Raw genomic sequence first — 12,419 nt, forward strand, 5'->3', positions numbered from 1 at the left:
ATAACCTAGTGAGTACTGAAAGTTGTTGGAAAATGGGCTTTATATATATTTTAGGGTAAATTCCACAAACCACCCCTGAGGTTTGTGATAATACCAACTAAGTCCATAACATTTTAAAACCTACCAATTTCATCTTAAAAAGACAATTTTGTCCCTGAACTTAAAAAAAAACCTAAACGCCGTTACTTTTTTTTTTTAATTTCCACTCCCCCTCTCCTCTGAGTTTCTCTTTCTCAGAACCCTCTCTCTCCACAACGCCAAGGCCGTGAAGGACCTCCGATCCTGCATGGACGCCGACGTGTCCCTCGCTCTCAAGAAGACAAGCTGATCAAAGTCAAGCTCGAGGCGCTGTGGATCGGACCAGGACCTCCGTGGTGAACGGGCTGAGGAAGAAGCTGAAGGATTCGTTTGAGGGTTTCAATAATCTCCGGCAACAGATCTCGTCGGAGTATCGGGAGATCGTACAACGCCGGTACTTCACCGTCACCGGCAAAAATCCCGACGACAAAACCGTTGACCTTCTTATTTCCACAGGTCACCTTTTGTTCAGACACTTTTCGAATTTTCTGTTGAGATTTTTAGGAGATTTCATTGGGAATTTTCAAAGGGATTTATGTGTGTTGTTTGGCTTGGATTTTTGCTGTTTTTTTTTTTGGGTTTCTATTGGTTTTGAAAGAGACTTTTATTGGTGGTGTTGTTGATGCCGGTGACCAAGTCATGGGCTTCACCGTGGCTAAGGTTCCATTACAGATATAGGGATTTTTTTAGAAAATAACTATAAAATCTAAACAATATCATTAGTTAGCAAACGTTTTAAACTATTTTGGTTTCTAACAATTCGAGTTTATTGGAGTCGATTTGTGGGTTGTAAAATCGAGTTTAGTATACTCGATTTTCCTTTTTTGCAGTGAACGACGTGGGAAATGGGCGTACAGAAATCGAGTTAAATAAACTCGATTTCTATGCATACAAACCGAGTCCAATACACTCGGTTTTTACACATAGAAATCGAGTTAAATAAACTCGATTTCCATGCATACAAACCGAGTCCAATACACTCGGTTTTTACACATAGAAATCGAGTCCATTGGACTCGATTTCTGTGTGTAGAAAACGAGTCAATTAGACTCGGTTTGTATGTATAAAAACCGACTAGCGGTTTTTCTACACAGAAATCAAGTCCGTTGGACTTGATTTCTATTTTCTTTTGCCACACGTGTCTCTCAACAGAACTCTGAAAAAAACTCTCATTCAAAACAGTCTCAAAAAAACTCAGTCCTCCCACACTTTACAGTACTCTCTCAAAAAAAACTCTTTAGTTCAAAAAACTCTCATTCCCTCCCACACTCACAGTGCATCACTCAAAAAACTCAGTCTCTCTCTCTCTCTCTCACTCTCAGTCCTCTTCAGCTCCGTCGCCGTTCCGTCGCACTCGATCTCTCTTCAGCTCCGTCGCCGTTCCGTCGCATTCATTCCCTCTCTTCAGCTTCGTCCTTGTCCGTCGCCGTCGGCCCTCCATCTCGCTTCGGTCTCTCACTTTCCGTCGCCGTCGCCGTCATAGAAACGTCGCCTTCGCCGTCAGCGTCTCCGTCTCCGTCGCCGTCGCCGTCGCCGTCGCCGTCCCAACAAACCGCAGGGTATCATTCTCATTTGATCTCTTCTTTTTGGGTTTTTATATCATTGTATGATTTTTGCTTATATGTTCTTTTATTTTTTTTATTTTTTATAGTGAGTTTCTGTCATTGCCCAGATATTGCTGGGTATGGGTATGGCAATTATAATAGATACGCTTGGAATTGAATAATTAAAGTAATATTATTTCTGGTCTAACAAAGATATGTTCAAAGCAAATCAATTTGATTGCATGTTAAGATCTAACATAGATTTGTTCAAAGTAAACGAATTTGACTGCATATTAATTTTGGAAGGCAATGCAAGAGGAAAAATATAGAAAATCTTCTTATAATTTAACTACAAGAACATATGCTTCACCGGGTTGCATCCAATCCCCTGAATCATTTTTAGTAGTGTTTGCCACCACTGGCCGAGGTGCATCTCTAGTGTTTGGATCCACCTCTAATTTGGTGTATTGTCCAAATGTTGAGAGTATCATATGATGATTGAATTATTAAACATATAAATTTATGGTTATAAGGGTTCATATATTAAGGATTAATAATTGCTCAATTTTGAGCAGTAATGCACATTTTTCAAAGAAGAAAATACATTTGTTTTAATAATTTATTAGCTTACATGCATAATTTCATTGTGGTTATTGTGTGTGCTTTTTGGAATATATGCGTATAGTTTGTCTGTAATATTTTTTAAATATAAATAAAAAAAATAAACATTAAATACATCTTAATCACTATCCTTATGACATTTGTTATATAACAAAATCATTAATTTATTAAACTATAATATGCTCCATAAGTTTTTTATTTTTTATGTAGAAATGAGATTTTTCGTACCTAGTTGTGTTGGGGTGGTAGGGTAAAGGCTTTGTTCACCATTGTACCCTGGTTTGGATGTTTTGTTGTGAGTTCAGACAATCAATTTTAGAAAGTCTTTTAAGAACCCACCCCACAAACTCCTCCCCCCTTTTTAATTTTTTCAGATCTTTTATGTAGCACGTAACTGTAGGGTCCATTTGGTAGGAGGGAAAATAGTAAGGCCAACTATGTGGGTAGCCCAAATTAATCAACGCGGATATGATTTTCCTTCATTCTTTTTGTCACCTTTTGTAAAACTTCATTGTAGCCGAAATTAATTTTATGAGTAAAGAGGACCATCTGCTTGTTGTCAAAATAAACTGAATCATTTTCTTGTTCATCACTTTCCTTGCCAATTTAACATGTGATTATATTACTCGACTCCCTAAACTTCGTGCAGTATGGCTGCTGTTCCTGCTCAGCTCCCTGATGAGTTTGGTCCTGAGCCCACTGACGATTCAGTGTTAAGGTTTATAAAAACACATCGAGCGTGCGCTGTTTGGGAAGGCAAGGTAAAAATGAAAACCGATCACCTGCTGAATATTCTCTTCTTATCCTTTTACATTATGTTGATTTTTTTTTCTTCCCATTTCTGAAATTCTAAGTGTCAATGGTATTACTAGCTTTCAATGCATGGTCATGCGCATTAGTTGGGTTAAGTTAGATTGGTTGACTGTTAGTGTGGGTGTACATGAACAAAGCAATCCTAGGTTCATAAGAGTTATTTTTGTTTGAAGCAATGTGACCTGTGATAATTTTATTGTTGCTTGGCAAGAAGTTGTTCAGGTTGTGGTTGTTGCAGTAATTTTTATTGTTATTATTGAGAACGCTAGCCTTTGCCTCTAGTTTCTTTTACTTTCCTCTATTTAGGTTGTTTATTTTCCATATCATGTCAAACAGAGCTAAATTTTTTTTAAAAAAATGTGCTTGAGATTGGAAGCAATGGTACATGCATAAAATATGATCCTTAGGTTCCAAAAGCAAAACATAGAAGTTTATATTTAGGAATCCATTTGGAATTACAACTTGTCTAACAAACCTAGCTTAATGAATCATATTGAAGACAAGCTTTTGTCATAAATCAAATAAAATCCTTAAGGACCCTTTTCACTTGAGTTTCTTACTTGCATTAAAATACTTAGTTAAGTAAATTCAAGGGTTGGACAACAACAGAGCTTAAGGGAAAACAAACACAAATCAGCAACTATGACAACGAAATACAACCAAATTCCAAGATAGTTACTTAAAGCTTCTTAAATTAATGAAATAGCTTTAAGAAGCCTTTTGACTTTTCCTGGTTTAGAGGCAGCAATAGGCTGGTCGCATGGGAAGCCTTTCATTACTAGACAAATGTATAAAGTGCATTGCATCCTTTTATTTTGCTCCCGTTGTTGCTTTTTTTTTTGGTTTTTTTTTTTTGTTTTTGGGGTTGATATTTTAAGGTCCCTTCATAATTGCTTTATTTTTGTTTTTTGGGATCAATAACTACAATCATATATACAAAGGTTATGGCATATTGCATCTCATCACCATAATTCTATCATGTGCAGGATCCAGGGCCACTGAAATGCCGCGGTCGTAATGACGAGTTCCGAAAACGACGCCGGATAGTGGTGGATGATCGTATCGTCGACATTGTGAAGAGAGTTGGATTAGAGGGGCTGTATAGGACCCCAGGTAGAGAGATTGATCATAACCTGATCACGGCCTTCGTTGAGCGATGGCGGCCTGAAACCCACACCTTCCACCTGCCACATGGTGAGACAACGATCACATTACAAGATGTGGAGGTTCTTTTTGGGATTCCAATCGATGGTGAGGCAATTGTTGGAACAACTGACTTGACATGGAAAGATGAATGTCAGAGTCTGCTTGGAATTGCTACTAATGACACCACGCTTAAAGGACAAAGGATCCAAATAAAGAAGTTACTAGAAAAAATTGACGAAGGGTTGCCCGATGATGCAACAGAGGTGGTTGTGCATCAATATGCACGGTGTTATATCCTAGCACTCCTGGCAGACACAATTTTCGCCGACAAGTCTGGTGATAGGGTGCATACGATGTGGTTGCAGATGCTGAGGAACCTTCGGAATCCACCTCAGTACAGTTGGGGGAGCGCTTGCCTTGCATGGCTGTACAGAGAGTTATGCAAGGCAACCGACAGAGGTGCTAGTCAGATTGGTGGGGCCTTGTTGCTAGTTCAGTATTGGGCATGGGTCAGATTCCCTTTTTTGTGCCCAAGGATGGACCTCCCACCAGATGGTGCATATGGCCCACCATTTGCACCTTCTCCATTGTCTATTAAGTAAGTCTCTTCCTTGACCGATTCTCTCTATTGGAAATAAATCCATAATTTTAAACACATTGTTAGACATAGAAAATAAAATTTTAACCTTGACAACCACGGAGGTCATATGTTATGATTGATGTATAATATAAGTCTTATTAATTTTTAGCTCCACCTCTAATCATATGTATAGATAATCATTTATTAGTATAATCTTAGTGGTATGTACTGTTAAATTTACGATTGCCCATCACTTATTGTTGTTGATTACTTCATATTCTCAATTCCAAGTATTGACTCCCTCTTTCGCAATTGTAGGACTGTGTGGGTTGTGAACACCTTGAATAGCCCCGCCGAAATCTGTCTGGTCCGGTACCGTCAGCTTTTAGATTGTATGCATCCAAAGCAGGTACCAACATTGTGTTTATTCTATTGTTTATGACTATTGTTTATGATTATTGTATTTATAAATGTAAAAGAGCTCATAGATATGGAACATTGCATAATGTGCTGCCCTTTGATTTGACTATTTTAGGTGGTGTGGCAACCATATGAAGCTGAATTAGCCCACCTGCCTGCGTTTTGTGTCGCCGGAAGGGATGTATGGACGGCAAAGGTACCGCTTGTATGTTTCTGGCTAGTAGAGAAACATACACCGGACCGTGTTGTTCGTCAGTTCGGGATGGTACAAGAACCCCCCCCATATGTTGATACTGACGAAGCCCTTCATGCCATAGACCTGAGGGGGAAGGTGGAGGTGAATTGGAGGGACAGACATGATGGCCATATCCGAGTATGGAATACTCGAGCACGATCTCTATGTCTTGGAGCACGACTAGAGGGTGATATGTCGCCTGCTCATCCATACTTCGATTGGTACGATAGGGTGACTTGGAGGTTCGTCGACCACACTTCGGCTTCACTTATTATTATGGTAATTGCTTCGACCTTTCTTTTCAATTTTTGTTGCGTATCAGGAACTTCAGTATGATGTACTAATTGTATTTATTTACTTTCAGGTTGCCAGTCACAAGAAGTTGTTGAGACTTTATACAGTAGGCAGTCTTGAGTACAAGCATATTTCAGCTGTACTTAAGACAGTGGAACGCCTTCACCGTATAACTGCTCGACTTCCGTTGGAAGATATCGATGGGGCAAATCCAGAAGTGCCAGAAGATACTGGACGACCAAGCACGAGCTCAACTCGTGCCAGCCATAGCCATGGTCAGCGTGCTGCATCCCATCAGGTTGTCAGTAGGGCAGATCTCCCTCCACCCCCACGTGCATCTCCTGCCCCAGAGTTCCCTCCACCTCCACATGCATCTCCTTCCCTAGAGATCCCTCCACATACTGCTCATGCAGTTTCTGACCTAGATATCTCTCTACCCACTACTCCTGCATCTTTTCACCCCGAGATCCCTTCACACACCTCACATACATTTTTTGATCCTGCTCATCTTTCATTTACTCCACCATCCTTTGATCTCGGCCCTGATTTCAATCAAACCCCTCCTGTCATGCACACGCAATCCCCATCGTACAACATTGGTCATATAGACCATGTACCGCCCCATAGTCACTCCATGTCATTCATGCCCAATCCTAGACTGCATATAGATCCCATGAGTACGGGCACTCACATTTCATTTGCTACACCATCCTCCCCCGCAGTTGTTGGGAGTCAAGCAAAACAACCAGCTGTGCATGTTGAGAATGAGCAGGTTGTTGGGTTACAGTCACCCCCACAAGGTCGACCTAAACGTACAATGAAAGCACCTCCTTGTGGGACAGGTGGTCACAAAGCAGGACACAACGCTGGCCCCACGGTATGACAAATCATTTAATGTAATAAATATCGAGTAACTACTGTTATGGTTGGTATTGGAATTCATGTAATCCATTGTTTGGTTGTAACTTCATCTTTGCAGCAACGTGAGGAGCCTCACGAAGGAGATGCAGTACCCCCTCCCCCACATACCAGACACTATACGAGACAGCATAAGCGTAAAATGCATTAGGATTAGCATCCCATAGAGGTTCGCTCTCTCTCTCTCGCTCTCTGAAATCACTTTTTTTTTATTTATTTAATTCTTTTAATGCTTTCAAAACATTCCTAATTATTTGATGTGGGTTTATCAAGAAACAAAGGAGGACACTCGAGAATTGGAGTTTCTGACCCTAAGTGATGATCAGCACTTAGCTTAGAAAACACCTCACTCTTTCTAGGTTGGACCTGAAAATGCTTCACAGGTTTGTTAGGATCTCTCTTTCTGCCATATTAATGGTGTTTTTAACAATTAATTTGAATTGACTTTTAGGTAAAATGATAATGTAATGCTTTCAGTTTTCAAATTTTGAACTGCACGTTATAATTTTTTGCCATGGAGCAGGTTTGTCCAGCCCCGTACTGAATGAAGGGGAGCTTGAGTCCTTGCTAAATGATCCCTCTTTGAAACCTCAAGTTTTGCCAACATTTTTTGATATTCGTAAAGGAGTTGATGGTTCCTTGGAAAAGACACTAAATATATATAGTGAAGCTGCTGATGAAGCTGTTCGAAATGGTTCCCAACTGCTTGTTCTGTCAGACCGTTCTGATGTGCTGGTAAAAAACTTTCACCTTACCTCTGTATTCATCCTGAAGTTATCTTTGTTTTTATATCTCAATCCTTTTTTTAGCTCATTGAGAGTTTATATCTACTGTGAGCATGAGTTAATTTTATTAAGTTAAAAAGAATTATATTTAGTTAAATGACCATTGAACAGAAACTTTTATAGTTCACTACTAGCATTATTCTGATCATACCGATGTTTGAACTTCCTGATTATTATTCGTTGTCCTGCATTTTTCTTGATAAAGTTTTATGGCTTTATAAAATATTGTATGTTATGCAAACGATTGCCATTTGTCCTACATGTAGTGGGTCATGTTCTAGTGTGTATGCATGAGTTTTTACGTAAACACACACACACACACATATATATGTGCGTGTGTGTGGTACTTTAACGTAATCCTCATTAAAGCCTGGGAGGAAACTTTTTTGTAGACTGATTTTCTTATGTTGGAGCAATGCGTTGTTTCTTTTTCTTCCAGGAACCAACTCGTCCGGCAGTTCCAATACTTCTGGCTGTTGGTGCGGTTCATCAGCATCTTATTCAGAATGGATTGCGAATGTCAGCTTCTATTGTTGCAGAGACTGCACAATGCTTCAGCACTCATCAGTTTGCCTGTTTGGTTGGATTTGGTGCAAGGTAATTTTTCCCTTGTGAAAATTTTTAAATAATGGATTTCTTTTTATTTGTTGAAAAAAATTAACAAATATTGTTTCTTGTTAATATTTTCTTAAAGCATTATTTTATTTGGTCTGATACCAGTTACTCTAAAATGTTCTCAGATAAATTCACTTTCTGTGTGTTAGTTGCATTATCTTAGACAATTTCATAGATCCTTCATAGTTGACACCTATGAAAAAAAATAGATCGTTTATAGCTGATCCCACTGTGAGAAGCAAAAAATTAATAATCAATATATATTATAATTTAATTATTGCAATTAAAAATTAACTGCTTTAATTTTTTTTTTACTTACAAATGGGGAGGGGGATTTGAACCCATACTCTCTCCATGGAGAGGAGCATACAATGCTACTGAGCCATGAGGCTCTTGGCATTTGTACGGCATACATAAAATAGAACAAAGTGTATTTCTGTAAATGAAGGAACAGTTTTTTATTACTTATAAAAAAAAAAAGTAGGAATAGTTTCTTGAAAGTAAAGCTATAAGTTGCAGGGACAAGATTACTTTCTGGAAATGTCTCAGTAGCTGATTAAATCCCGCTAACAGTGTAGAATATTGTAAAAATGCTTTAAATGTATAATAAGTCCTTTTTTTTTTTTTTTTTGCTAAACAATGTATTGCAAACTTCTGTTCCTGTTTTACATGCACGTTTGGTTGTGTTAATGCTTGACCAAACTGTCTTATGAAAAGATCTTAGAGGGTTCTACATCCCTCTGAATCAGAATCCTCTTCTTCATCTTCATTCCATTATTTGGGCTTGTTGATACTTTTACGTCTATTTTTTATCTTGAAAATGCTTAACACTATATCTCTTGAATTATTTTTTCAGTGCCATATGTCCATACTTGGCACTAGAAACATGCCGACAGTGGCGTCTGAGTAATAAAACCGTAAACAATTATGAGGAATGGAAAGATGCCTACTGTAACAATTGAGCAGGCTCAAAAGAACTTTTGCAAGGTCAGTACATCAATATTAGAAGGAATATTTTAGGGATGAAAATATTTTGCTGTAATTTTCTAATGCAATTCATGTAATATTGTTCCCATAGCGTGTGTTGGCCCAATTCAATTCAGGCACTTATGTCAAGTGCGTTAGAACTTGATGATTCATTTTAGTGAGTTCCACCTTAAGAATTATCCACTTCTGGTTTATCTGTGGTTTCAATAGAAAAAAATGTTGCTCTATTCCATTGCTTTACTATTTTATACTGATTGTTTCTAATTATTTCAGGCTGTTAAATCCGGTCTTCTCAAAATTCTTTCCAAAATGGGAATCTCATTGCTTTCTAGGTATTAACTCTTTTTATTTTTATTTATTTATTTATATATATATATATATATATTTTTTTTTAATCATGAATACCTCCGGTGTACTAGAGTGGCACTAATGTAATACCTGTTTTTTGTTCACTTTGCTAATTATATTCCCATTATACGTATAAAATATTCCTTTCCCATGTATATGAAAACAAGAGCTCCTATCAGCAGTCCTGGTTAATAGGCAGCAATTTTGACTAAATATCTAAAATTTGCAGGCTTAAGCAAGGGAGAAAGCTGAAAAAGAGGGATTTGAAGTAAGCAATCCCAAGACCCAAAATTTGGTGGCTAACACAAAGGCCCTAGCAGAAAATGAAGGGGAGGGACTTGCCAAGGTTACATTTCTTTTACTTTTGTGCCTTGATTTATCCACCCCCTAGCTTAAATAAGTGTCCCTGCTCAGCACACTGTAATTCATCTTGATTATTACAGCACAGTTGAAGAGTTGGTGGAAGTGGGTCCTGAACAGTTAAAGGAGGTAAGGAGTTTTTTTTTTTCTTTTTTATAAACCTATAGTTGTAAGACTCCAGAACATATGACCTTACAAGAGTAATTGTGAATCATTTTCCCCCCTAGTAAAAGATATAAGGTGTTAGCAAATAGCTTTCAATGAAGGGATGATATCCTCCTCCATTAACTGAGGCAGTGGCTTGGCCGCAGCTTTTGCTGGAGGTTTGGCCTTTGCTGGAGCTTCTTCTTGAGCTGTCTTCACCTCCTTTGTGGGTCCAATGATAATGTAGTATGCCTTACTTTGTGATAGTTATTATTAAATTACCATCTCATATATATATACACACACATATATCACCAAATTGTTCATTTTCTTTCCCGGCTGATAATTAGTAGCACAAAAGTCAATTGTTTTTAAAAAAATAACAAAAAAAAACTACTGGATATGTTGAATTCTCCATTTATTTTTTTGTATCCCTTGATTTGTTATCACTTTTTTGGCAATTGAACAAGACTCAAAACACAAAATAATAGTCTTTGGTGTGTAGAACAACTCGCTACAGCATATTCCAGAAAATAAGAAAATTACCAAACTACCCCTAGTTTTAGTAAGACTTTATTAAAACTGAACCAGCAACTTTCTAAAGTAAAGAAACTAAATACTTAGATTTAATAACAACTAAAGTAGCCTTTAAAAGGTGCCAAAAAGCCCCCCACGTCAAAATTAGTCCATAATTCTAGGTTTACTATTTAATCTTGTTTCTCCTTGAACACTTTACTTTTTGCATCATTAAGCCTAACGTATAAGTTATCATTTGTCCTTAATGCCATTATCTTTCAGGTACTTAATATACCGACTAAGATGAATGAGGTGACTAATAACTTATGTTGAATCATTTTGCTCATACAGTCATTGATAGTCATCCTTTAATACTGATCATTTGTGCATCCTTTTTGTGCAGCTGTTGGTGCCATATTGTCAGCAACTGATTCAGTTCGCACGCTGCAGGTACACGATGTTCATCCTTACATGAATGTTATACATGGCAGCATTTTAGGAGAGCAGCCTCTGTTCATGTTGTGTATCCTCCTTATAGAGCATTTTAAAATGCCATTCTTTCACATACTAGTTGATATCTGATTAATGGATTCTGGCTTTGAAACAGGGACAAGGAGCTTGTCATTTCCTTCAATGGGAGGATACTCAAGAAATTACCACAATTAATGATCTTGTAGATGAAAGCAAACATGGCATATCTGTAGATTCTACTTCAACAAGCCATGAGTTAGTCACTAAAATGGGTGATTTGAGTACTAATAATTGAAAGAGGAAGTTTGATTCACTAGAGATGGAAAATCCTCAACATCTCCCAACTTCTGTGGCTGTACATGAACATTTTGAGAAAGATCAAGAGCCTGTCATAGAGAGGAGTGAACATGATGAGAGTTCAGAGAATTTAACATCTACAAAGTATATTGATCCATCACGAGTTGAGGACTCTTCAAATCTCCAAGACCTAGCTGTGCTGGAGGTTGAGTTGACTGTAAGTGAACCTTCTGCTCTTACTGTATCTTTGCATTCTTGTTGGCCTTTTGCCAATGGTGATTGGTACAGTTTTTGTGTCAATCATAAACTCCTCGTGTATGCACTCCATCTGTGTTCAGTGTGAAATGCTCCTGTCTATCATCATTAATTGTCTGATATTTAACTAGTTAACACTTGTGACATGGTATGACCTGATTAGACATGGTGTGACTTGGGTGGGGTAGTGTGAGTTGTGAGGGTGGTTTTGATAGTTGTGGAAAAAAATGCCCACACCTTATATGGAGGAAGTGGGGAATATTTGGCTAAACAAAAACGGGAAGGCTGCTATCCTTATATATGAATTCTCAATTTACATGCTGGATTGGCTACATTAATTCTTACATCTAAATTTTGGATGGAGTGAGTGTACTGCTCTCCAACCCCCCACCTCCAATCCTTTTGTTTTACTTGTTGTTGGCTAGCAAGGTATTATCGGCCAATTGACTATAATTGGAGCCTATCTTTAGCTAAACTAGAGCTTTCAATCTTTTTTGCAACTCAAGTTTGCATCCTTTCCTGCCATTGTCCTTTCGGTGCTGCAATTCAGATCATTTGTGTCCATTGGTGCAGCCATTGGACAACAACAAATCTTGCACTTGATCATGGCAGCTTGCCCTGAATTAATGCAAGCCATAAGCCTGTAACCACCAAGAATTAAGCAAGCATCTTCTTTTGCCATATGCCCTTCTGATCAGTTTGTGCCTGTCTGACTATCATGATCTGATAGGTACAGGAACATGCCAATTTTGCTGTGTTTGAAGTATTTAGGATTCTAGAAAGAAAAAAAATGATAAAAACTTAGGATTCTTTTTGACAATAATCTGAACTTTTTGAATATATTTATATTGTAGCCAAAGAAAGAAAATGGATCATACTAGATTTAATATAGTACTATATTTGCATGTTTTTAATATAGTAAACTAGTCTGCATCGCACTATATTTGTTGAGCTAATGTCTACCATCCTTTTGTGCCTTTTCAGTTCTCTAT

At 37.9% G+C, this 12,419-nt stretch overlaps 1 protein-coding gene across 2 annotated transcripts in view; it reads left to right on the plus strand.

Annotated features, from left to right (window-relative positions):
• The first annotated feature begins 192 nt into the window (after positions 1-192).
• Positions 193-12,419, plus strand: part of LOC126710454 (protein ANTI-SILENCING 1) — a 40,477-nt gene continuing 28,250 nt past the window's right edge. For both annotated transcript variants that reach the window (XR_007649668.1, XR_007649669.1), the window contains exon 1: positions 193-534. The gene's annotated coding sequence lies outside the window, so the exon portion shown is untranslated. The remainder of the gene's footprint in view (positions 535-12,419) is intronic.

Source organism: Quercus robur, chromosome 12 (genome assembly GCF_932294415.1).
Source record: "Quercus robur chromosome 12, dhQueRobu3.1, whole genome shotgun sequence".
NCBI classification, from domain to species: Eukaryota; Viridiplantae; Streptophyta; class Magnoliopsida; order Fagales; family Fagaceae; genus Quercus; species Quercus robur.